Genomic DNA, 10,765 nt, shown 5'->3' with positions numbered 1-10,765 from the left:
TGAGGAATAAGCTTGCAGAGATTTTAATGGGTGATACTCACCTTGTCAGCAAAGCTCCCAGAGGGTTTCAGAAGACTAATGCATGATTCATGGAAGATTTCTGCAAATAGTTCATTGTAGCTGTAGCAGGAACCTGACCAGGGGATGATAGATTCTTTCCTGGAGACACGTGCTGATCTGGGACTCAATCAAGCAGGAAAACTTTATCCAAAAGCAAAGGAATTAAGGATTTATTTTATTAATAATATAACAGTGCCATCCATCTAAAAGCACTATGAAGTGCCTTGTAGACAAGCAGTATGTTATTAATTGCATTCCATCTTAATTGATGTGTACATGATATGAATGATATTCATTTTGTTTTGCCTGTCAAATGTTTGACCTCTGTGTTTTAGCTTCTTGTGAGAGCACCTATGAGATGCATTCATGAACATTTTATGTTTTCATGAAGACTCTGCACATCAAAAGTATTTTAAGGTGAGGAATACTTTGAGACATTTAGATATTAGAACCTATTAAGTAAGTACATATTTCAATATTCTTAATATTCTAAAAGTGATCTCCCTGGTAATCATTAACTTTGGAGGAAGCTTTTGTTGTAAATTATAATGTTATATAATGCCTCAATCAATTGAATCTTGTACTTCTTAAAGACATGTCCCACCCACCATGCCCAGTGACTACACACCAGTGGCACTGATCTCACATGATATGAGATTATTAGAGAGACTGGTCTTAACACATCTGAAATATCATAAATCTTATAAATCTTAAGATTTATGATCTTAACCATCATAAATCCTCCTCTGGACCCCTGCAGTTTGCTTACCAACCACATACGTATTGGAGTTGAGGACAGCAGTATCTTCTTTTTTTTAAACTTTTTTTATTGCATTTTTAAGTAGTTACAAAGTGAAGTATGAAAAAACAATGTGTATAACCCTTACCCCCTCCCCTTAACCCCTCCCCCCTGACTGCCCTATAGAGAAAAAAAAAAGAAAAAAAAAAGAAAGAAAGAAAGAAAGAAAGAATGCCTGGTTGTTGGAAGATCTCCACATGCTCCATGGAATTCGTAATAACTTTAATATGTATATTTATTTCTTTCCCCTAATAACCAATTGTTTCATCTTCAGAGCATCTATATATTTAATCCTGTCTTTTGTAAATAAGGGCTCCAAATTTTCAGAAATGTTTCATATCTTCCTGCTTCAATGGCTGTACACCCATCTGGATGAGCCAGGCAGCACTGTGAGAATCATGTTCTTTAATTTCTCCAGTGCTTTTAACACCATATGACCTGCTTTACTAGGGAGTAGGCTCATGGAGATGCAGGTGAATGCTCCACTAGTGTTCTGGATTACAGACTTCCTGTCTAGATGGCCACAGTATGTGAGATTCCAGAGCTATGTATCAGATACTGTGGCTAGTAGCATAGGGGAATCTCAGGGGACTGTCCTGTCCCCCTTCCTGTTCACTGTCTACACTTTGGATTTTAGGTACAACTCTGATTCCTACCACCTACAGAAGTTTTCGGACGACTTGTCAGTTGTGGGCTGAGTACAGGAGAGTGGTGGACAACTTTGTTGAGTGGTGACAACTTCAAGAAAGTGAAAACACCTTGCATCCTATCTTCATCAAGGGAACGGTTGTGGAGGTGGTCTGGAACTACAAATAGTTGGGAACTCACGTGGACAATAAGTTGGACTGGACTATACATACAGGGGCTCTGTACAAGAAGGCACAGAGCCGTCTGTACTTCCTGAGGAGGCTCCGGTCATTGAACATCTACAGTACTATGCTGCAGATGTTCTCCAACTCAGTGGTGTCCAGCGTTCTATTCTACATTGTAGTCTACTGGGGCAGCAGGATGAGAGCAGCTGATACCAAGGGATTTGATAAGTTCCATTGTTTAAAATGGGTTCTAAGAGTAAACCTAGCAATTATAGGCCTATCAGTTTGACGTCAGTGGTGGGTAAATTAGTGGAAAGTATTCTTAGAGATGGTATATATAATTATTTGGATAGACAGGGTCTGACTAGGAACAGTCAGCATGGATTTGTGCGTGGAAGGTCATGTTTGACAAATCTTATTGATTTTTTGAAGAGGTTACAAGGAAAGTTGACAAGGGTAAATCAATGGATGTTGTCTATATGGACCTCAGTAAGGCCTTTGACAAGGTTCAGCATGGAAGGTTAGTTAGGAAGGTTCAATTGTTAGGTATTAATATTGAAGTTTTAAAATGGATTCAACAGTGGCTGGATGGGAGATGCCAGAGAGTAGTGGTGGGTAATTGTTTGTCAGGTTGGAGGCCGGTGACTAGTGGTGTGCCTCAGGGATCTGTACTGGGTCCAATGTTGTTTGTCATTTACATTAATGATTTTAGGATGATTAGGATGAAATTAGGATGATGGGGTGGTAAATTGGATTAGTAAATATGCAGATGATACTAAGGAGTGGTGGCGTTGTGGATAATGAAGTAGGTTTTCAAAGCTTGCAGAGAGACTTAGGCTAGTTAGAAGAGTGGGCTGAATGATGGCAGATGGAGTTTAATGCTGATAAGTGTGAGGTGCTATATTTTGGTAGGAATAATCCAAATAGGATATACATGGTAAATGGTAGGGCATTGAAGAATGCAGTAGAACAGAGTGATCTAGGAATAATGGTGCCTAGTTCCCTGAAGGTGGAATCTCATGTGGATAGGATGGTGAAGAAAGCTTTTGGTATGTTGGCCTTTATAAATCAGAGCATTCAGTATAGGAGTTGGGATGTAATGTTAAAATTGTACAAATCATTGGTAAGGCCGAATTTGGAGTATTGTGTACAGTTCTGGTCACCGAATTATAGGAAAGATATCAACAAAATAGAGAGAGTACAGAGAAGATTTACTAGAATGTTACCTGGGTTTCAGCACCTAAGTTACAGGGAAAGGTTGAACAAGTTAGGTCTTTATTTTTTGGAGCGTAAAAGGTTGAGGGAGGACTTGATAGAGGTATTTAAAATTATGAAGGGGATAGATAGAGTTGACGTGGATAGGCTTTTTCCATTGAGAGTAGGGGAGATTCAAACAAGAGGACATGAGTTGAGAGTTAGTGGGCAAAAGTTTAAGGGTAACACGAGGGGGAGTTTCTTTACTCAGAGAGTGGTAGCTGTGTGGAATGAGCTTCCAGTAGAAGTGGTAGAGGCAGGCTCGGTATTGGCATTTAAAGTAAAATTGGATAGGTATATGGACAGGAAAGGAATGGACGGTTATAGGCTGAGTGCAGGTCAGTGAGACTAGGTGAGAGTAAGCGTTCGGCATGGACTAGAAGGGCTGAGATGACCTGTTTCCATGCAAAATTGTTATATGGTTATATGGTTATCCAGAAGGCTGGTTCTGTTATGGGGGTGGAACTGGATTCCCTGGTGGTTGTGTCTGAGAGGCCAATGCTGCTGAAGCTACGGAGCATAATGGATAATCCCTCTCACGTCCTCCATGACACACTGGACAAACAGAGGAGCACGTTTAGTACAGACAGATTCCACCGAAGTGCACTACTAAACACCACAGGAGATCCTTTCATCCAGTGGCTATTGGACTATACAACTCCTCCTCCATAAGTATATCGTTTCATTGCACATCTGTATTTTGCACTATTATTTTTAATGCGCTTTTTGCATTTTTTTCATACTTCGATGCTTACATTTTATATTTTAAAGTATATATTTCTGACTGAACAACCTTGCAACAATAATTTCCTTTGGGATAAATCAAGTTTTTTTTTTCTTTTTTTTCTTTTTTTTTAGAGCGCGAACGCAGTCCCCCACTACCACAAATTTTGCAGTCGAGTATTCCGCATTTGTGGACATCGCAGGCGTCAGCACACCTGGGGTGCAATGGGATAGCCTCGTCCTGGAACCTCGGCTGTCTTGATCACCGACAATTCCCTACCAGGTAAGTATGGGATAAATCAAGTTTTATCTTATCTTATTTTCAAAAATGTTTCTGTGTTCTTACCAATCAAAGAGTAGAATATCAGGGATGAAAGTTAGAGCACTTGGGAAATAGAGAAAATCTAAAATCTGGTCAATTAATATACATTGTTCGGAGGTCCAAGTTAGCACACAATATGTATTTTGTACATTGCCTTTGCTATTATGTTTTTCAAACTCTTTAATTATTAACCGGTCTGAGAGAGTAGAGGTGACTTGTTTGCCCAGACTTCAGTGATCAAGGAGTGTAGGAATCAATGGCATGAATAATATTTCTTCTCCATCCTTACCTGTCCTTGTGAAGGTGGGAGTGAGCCAACTTCATGAACAGCTCTTGTCTTATACTGCCACAAGGCTGTTGGGTTGGAAGTTCCCAGCTATATTGAAGGAATTGCAACAGATTCCAAGTTAAGAGTGAATTGTGCGAGCCGGGAACATAATTCCCTTTGCACTTTCCATCTTTACCCCAGCTTGTGGAAGTTTTTGGATGATGTGTTTCGACAACAATTTAAGCGCCGGGCTAGATTGAACACATCAGTGTGTCAGAGCCTGAGGCTAGGGGTGATTCAGTTTACTACTCTGCAATGTTTACTTGGCTCTGTGCTGAATTGGGCTCACTTTCGTGGATTTCGGTTCTGAATGCCAGTTGCTTGCTTTTACCTTTTATTATTTGCATAATTTGTTTTTTTTTCTCTCGCTGCACTCTAGGTGCTTTTTTTCAATAGCTTCTTTTGGATTTCTTTGTTTTATGGTTGCTTGTGTTCTTACAGGCATGAATTATGAATCTCAAGGTTGTATAATGTAGGCATACTTTGAAAATAAATGTACTTGGAACTTCGAACTTGGGAGTTATTGTTTTGGAAGCTATCGTGAGTTGTTGCAGTTTAACATAGAGTGCATCAGTGAATTCTTGGTGGAGAGAGAGTGAGCATTTAATGCCAATGAAGTACCAATTTACCTCAGATGTTGCAGACCTGGGAGTTTCTGGGGCTCCTCTCATCCAGGCAATTAGAGAGTATTCGGTTACAACTCTTATGTGCATTTTAGCAGTTGGAAGAGTTTCGGGGAGTCAGAGTGTGAGTCATAAACTCAGAATACTGAGTCTCTGATTGCTTTTGTGTCAACTGTTACTCATGAAGTTGATCCAGGCAAAGATGGCCCCTCCCCAGGATATTGAGGCAAAGGGAATATGATGAATGCAATACATTTGAATGTCAAATGTGGGAAGTTACCCACCACTTGCCAGCTCTTCCATGAATGCTGTCCAGATCTTCCTGCTTGCTTCTGGAGGATGCCTCATTAACTGACAAGTTGCAATTGGAGTCTAACATTATGAAACATCACTGCTTTTGTTGAGAAGGAAGATCACAGATGAAACAGATAAATATAATGATGTTTTGAATCCAGATGTTTACTCTGAAAAAAACTCCTTTAGTGCTGTCCTAAAGTTTACCTGGTTGATCCTGATCCTGTGCCAGTTTAGAATATTCCCCAGGTTTCTACTGAGGTCAGTTTTATTGTGTGAATTATTGTCCAAGCCATATTGGATTTGGGTTTAATTTTTATAGATGTAATCTCACTGTCCATTTTCACCTTACTGGAGTAGATACCAGCCTTGGAGCTATACTAGAACTATAGCTTTGCAGAGAATCTCTTTGATGCAATAGTCAAATGTTTGACAGATCCTATATCCTGCTCTTATCTTCATTCTATCCTGAGTTTCCATATGGTGCAGCCTGTGTGACGAGAGGCCTAGGTGAGGATGGTATAGACCCAAGTGCTGGAGTATCTGAGACTAGAATCGAAACACGACATGAGACTAAAACGAGGACAGGGTTCTAAACTAGACACAAGATGAGAATCCAAAGTTGAGCTGACAGTTGAACACCAAATCACAGTTCAGGTGCTCTTTAAATATTAAAATCCTGACACCAAAAACATGGCTGCTAATTAGTGGGGCGGTCCTGAATATTAAAGGAGACCATGCCAGCTATCCATACTCCAAAGAGTCCCTAAACCCCAGAAACTGGCGTGGTTGGGTAGGTATCACAACAGAACCCACTCCTCTACGGCTGACTCCTGACAGAAGAAGATGATGGTGGTCATGGATGAGAACTGGATCCAAGGTGTCTCTTTCAGACACCTTGCAGTGTTCCTCTGGTCCAAGTCCTTCCCATTCCATGTGGAAATGATGAACACCGAGAACAGTTCACAAATCCAGAATTCTTTATTGTGAAGACCATTGACAAACATGGGTGGTGGCACTGCTGATGGTGTAGGAGATAAAGGACTGGTGCTTGTAGGTTTTAATTTGGAAATGTTGAACAGGGGGTTAATCTTGAGGGTCTTTGGGAGCTACAAAGTGTAAGCTACTAGGTTTACTTTCTTGATTCTTTGAAGGGTCCAATGAACTTGGGTGCCAATCTCCTCAACTCCACTTGGTAAGGCAAATCCAAGTCAACAGCCAGACCTGTTGCCCAGATTCCCCAGACCTGATGCAAAACTGGTCCCTGTCTTTTTTTTTGTGGTTAGCCTTTATTGAGGCTTTCTAGGTAGGGGCCAACAAAATCTTCCTTGCCCTAGTCCATTTCTCCTTGCAACATTGGACGAGATCTTTGGCCACAGGAACCTCAACCTCGGCCTCCTGCTCAAGGAAGAGTGGCAGGGAATATCCAAATCGGACATCTCATGCGCGGAATGCTGTAGAGTACTGTGGGCAATTTCTGCCCACATCGAATGGTCACTCCACCGTCTCGTTTTTTCTGAGGCCAGGCATCTTAGGGTACACTCTATATCTTGGTTCACCCGCTCCATCTGGCCATTGCATTGTGGGTGAAACCCAAAGGGAAGACTTGCTGTTGCCCCAATCAGCATACAGAATGCCCTCCAAAAATGTGATGTGAATTGAGGACTGTAATCTGACACAAAGTGCACCAGAAATCCATGGATCCTGAAAACATGGTGCAGGACAATTTTGGCCATCTCCACCACAAATGGTAGTTCATCCAAGGAAATGAATATGCAGGCCCTTAAAAAATGATCTACAATTACTATTACAACTGTCTTCCCCTTGGAAGGCAGAAGACTTGCAATAAAGTCCATGGAAATGTGTGCTCATGGTCTGTTCAGTACAGGCAGAGAGTGAAGGAGCCCTTGAGGTTGGGTGTGGAGCTCCTTGTTCCGGACGCATGCCTCGCATGCCTGCACATATTGTCGGACCTCTTTAGCCATTCCAAGCCATCCAATATCTTCTCCTGATGAACTCGAGGATCCTGGCAATCCCTGGTCATTCTCGATGTGTGTCCCTTTTGAAGTACCTGAGACTAAATGGTACTTGGATGAACAGCCGACCCAGAGGACATTTCTTAGGAATTTCCCCTTGCACCTGGGCCTTGTGAACAAGTGCACCAATTCCCCAATAAATTAGCACTATCACCTTAGCCTGGTGTAAAATGGTGGTAGGGTGCTCCTCTATTACAGGTTCGTTGAACTGTCAAGACAAGGCATCCATTTTCTGATTCTCTGATCCCGGTCGTTATGTCAGGACAAAATCAAAATGGTTAAAGAAAAGAGACTGCCTGACCTGCCTGGAATTCAGTCTTTTGGCCTCCTGAATATAGGCTAATGAAATAAAAGGGTTCTTTGCCCCCTCAAGCCAGTGATGCCATTCATCCAAAGCCAATTTGACCAGGAGCAGCTTTTTATTACCAAGGCCGTAGTGCATCTCTTCCAGGGATAGTGCCTGGAGAAGAATGCACATGAGTGCATTTAATTGTCCAAAGGTGGCCATTGAGACAACACTGCACTCAACCCCGAATTCCAAGGTGTCCACCCCCATAATGAAGGGAAGGTCCAGATAAGGTGAAACCAAAATGTGAACTGTTGTGAACTACAGTTTGAGCTCTGCAAAAGCAGCCTCCACTTTGGTAGTGCCAACAAGACAGTCCATGGATCTCTTACTTAGTGTTGTCAGTGGAGCAGCCACTGAGCTGAAGTTCCTAATGAACTTTCTGTAAAAGTTGGCAAATCCCAGGAATCATTGGATATTTTTTTGTTTTGGATGTGTGTGGCCAATCTCTGATCGTCTGTGTCTTAGTAGGATCCATCTTGAGATTACCATTAGAGATGATAAAACCCAAAAAATGAAATGATGGTTACAATAAATTCAAATTTCTCCAGCTTGACATAAAGTCCATGATCAAGAGGCTTCTTTAAAATATCTCTGACATGAGCGACATGCTCTACCATGGGCTTCGAGAAGATTCAGATATCATCCAAGTAGATGAAGACATATTTATGGAGTGCATCCCAGAGCATGTAATTTATAAAGGCCTGGAAAACTGCTGGTGCATTTGAAAGGCTGAAGGGCACGACCAAGTATTCATAGTGTCCTGTTGATGTTTAGACTGCAATCTTCCACTATGTCACCCTCTTTTATGTGGACCAGATTGTATGCACTCTGCAAGTCTAACTTTGAGAATGCTATTGTCCTGGAGAATCTCGAAAGCAGTGTTTATGAGTGGAAGGGAATAATGATATTTAGCTGTTAAGTGATTCAACCTGCTATAGTCAATGCATGGCCGCAGGCTCTTGTCCTTTCGCTGTATGAAAGACAGGCCTGTATCGACTGGTGAGGTGGAGGCTGAATGAATCTCATGGCAAGAGCCTCCATTATGCAGTACTCCATAAAGCTTCTCTCCAGCCCTGAGAGTGCATATAATCGACCCTGTGGAGGACAAGTAAGAGATCTATAGCTCAATCGTAGGGTCAGTGCAAGAGACGGGCTGGTCATTGTCTGAGGTCAGGAAGTGGAACTGTGATGCACTGGGGCCAGGCTCAAGCTAGCCCTCTTCAACTTCTTGAGGGAGTCCTGCTTTCATTCTGCCAGACAATTATCGGGATAGGTGGACTGATCGATCAGAGGCTCCAGCTCCTCTACCAGATTCCCAAGGCAAGTGCATCCTTAAGTTCACCTCAGAGTCTGTGGCGGTACAGAGAGGCCAAGGCCTCCCTGTTGGAGCTATTCTTTTCAGCCAAAGTTTGAAATTTGATAGCACAGTCAGCTGCTGACTGACTACCTTGATGTACCTTCAACAGACCGTCTGAGCCTCAGTTAGCTCTGGTGGAGTGATGGAATGCCCTCCTCATGGTGGCCATGAATTCTTCCGAATCTGAACAAATGTCTGACCTTTGTTCCAAATGCGCGGTGGCCCAGGCCAGGGCTCTCCCAGTCAGGAAAGAGATCATGAAGGCCACTTTTCTGCAATCCGTAGGGAACAGGGCCAACTGGAGTCAAACACCAATGAATATTGAGTGACAAATTTCACGTCACAAGCTGGTGATAATAAATCTGATTCTGAGGAAGCTGCGATAAGAACCTGGATACCGCTGAGTTTCTCCAGGGTCGGAAGATGGACTGACTCCGCAGTGCGGCCAAGCAACTCTAGCTTCCTCCTTGCGATGGATGGCACATGGTGGTCACGAGGTCGACTATCTCCTGGCTCTGTCTAGAAATTTTCTTGCAGTGGCTGGCCAGAGCTGGTGTACAGCTCTGACTCCTTGCTAGGTGCATGTAGGCTCAATTGTCCTATGATGAGAGACATTCTATCTTCTTCCTTCTCCCGTCGGGCAGAAGGTAGAAGAGTCTGAAAGCTCACGCTACAGGTTCATAGACAGCTTCTGCCCAGCTTTTATAAGACTAGTACTTCCTGGTTCTATAAATTGGACTCTTGACCTCACAACCTGTCTCATTATGATCTTACACCTTATTGTTTATCTGTACTGCACATTCCCTGCACTTGTTATACTTCATTCTGCGATATTGTTGTCTTATATTGTTTCGCCTCAGTATGCTGTGTAATGATACGATCTATATAATCTGTATGCAAGACCAGTTTTTCATTGTATCTCAGTACATGTGACATTAATAAACTAATTCCGATTTCAATTCCAACATATTGAAAGAGGCTACTGACAAATGCTCTAACAAGATGTACAGTTATTATCCCTAGGGGGCATAAAGAATGTAAGATGTACGATCAGTGGCTACTTCATTAGGTACACCAGTACACCTGCTTGTTAATGCATATATCTAATCAGCCAATCATGGTGCCAGACAGGGTGGTTTGAGTATCCCAGAAACTGCTGACCTCCTGGGATTTTCACACGCAACAGTCTCTAAAGTTTACAGAGAATGGTGCAAAAAAAACCAAAAAAAAATCCAGTGGGCAAAATGCTCTGTTAATGAGAGTTCAGAGGAAAACAGCCAGACTGGTTCAAGCTGACAGGAAGGCAACAGTAGCAATCTCTACAATTCAACCACCAGGGGCAAGACATGTTAAAGTGCCAGGGTTAAGACTGAGCTTAAGTCACCACTCAATGCACTTTAGTAACTATTTAAGAACTTTTTAAAAAGCTATTTATTAATGCTTTTCGGGAGGGTGATTTTAAATGCATATCATATTTATACTGAGTTAAATACTGTATGTAATTAGTTTTGCTACAATAAGTGCATGGGACTCTGGAAAAAATGTTGAATTTTCCCTTGGGGATGAATAAAGTATCTATCTATCTATCAAATAACCACACGTCATAGCAGTGGTGTGCAGAAGAGCATCTCTAAAATCTCTGAACATACAACATGTTGAACTTTGACGAGGGTGGGGTACAGCAGCAGAAGACCAGAAACATACACTTTATTAGGTACTGGAGGTATTGGTGTATATATTTGCAAAGTTCAGACTACTCTGAAGTGTTTTACAGTTGATTAATTTGAAGTATATGCCCAGCTGTTCAC

General features: G+C 42.0%; 1 non-coding gene across 1 annotated transcript; it reads right to left on the bottom strand.

Annotated features, from left to right (window-relative positions):
- Positions 1–3,780: 3,780 nt before the first annotated feature.
- On the bottom strand, positions 3,781–3,939 carry LOC132385321 (U1 spliceosomal RNA). Its single transcript, XR_009509151.1, has one exon. It is a non-coding gene; the product is annotated as a U1 spliceosomal RNA (small nuclear RNA).
- Between the last annotated feature and the right edge of the window lie 6,826 nt (positions 3,940–10,765).

This window comes from Hypanus sabinus, chromosome X2 (assembly GCF_030144855.1).
Source record: "Hypanus sabinus isolate sHypSab1 chromosome X2, sHypSab1.hap1, whole genome shotgun sequence".
Taxonomy (NCBI): Eukaryota; Metazoa; Chordata; class Chondrichthyes; order Myliobatiformes; family Dasyatidae; genus Hypanus; species Hypanus sabinus.
This window is presented reverse-complemented; position numbering and strand designations above follow the sequence as displayed.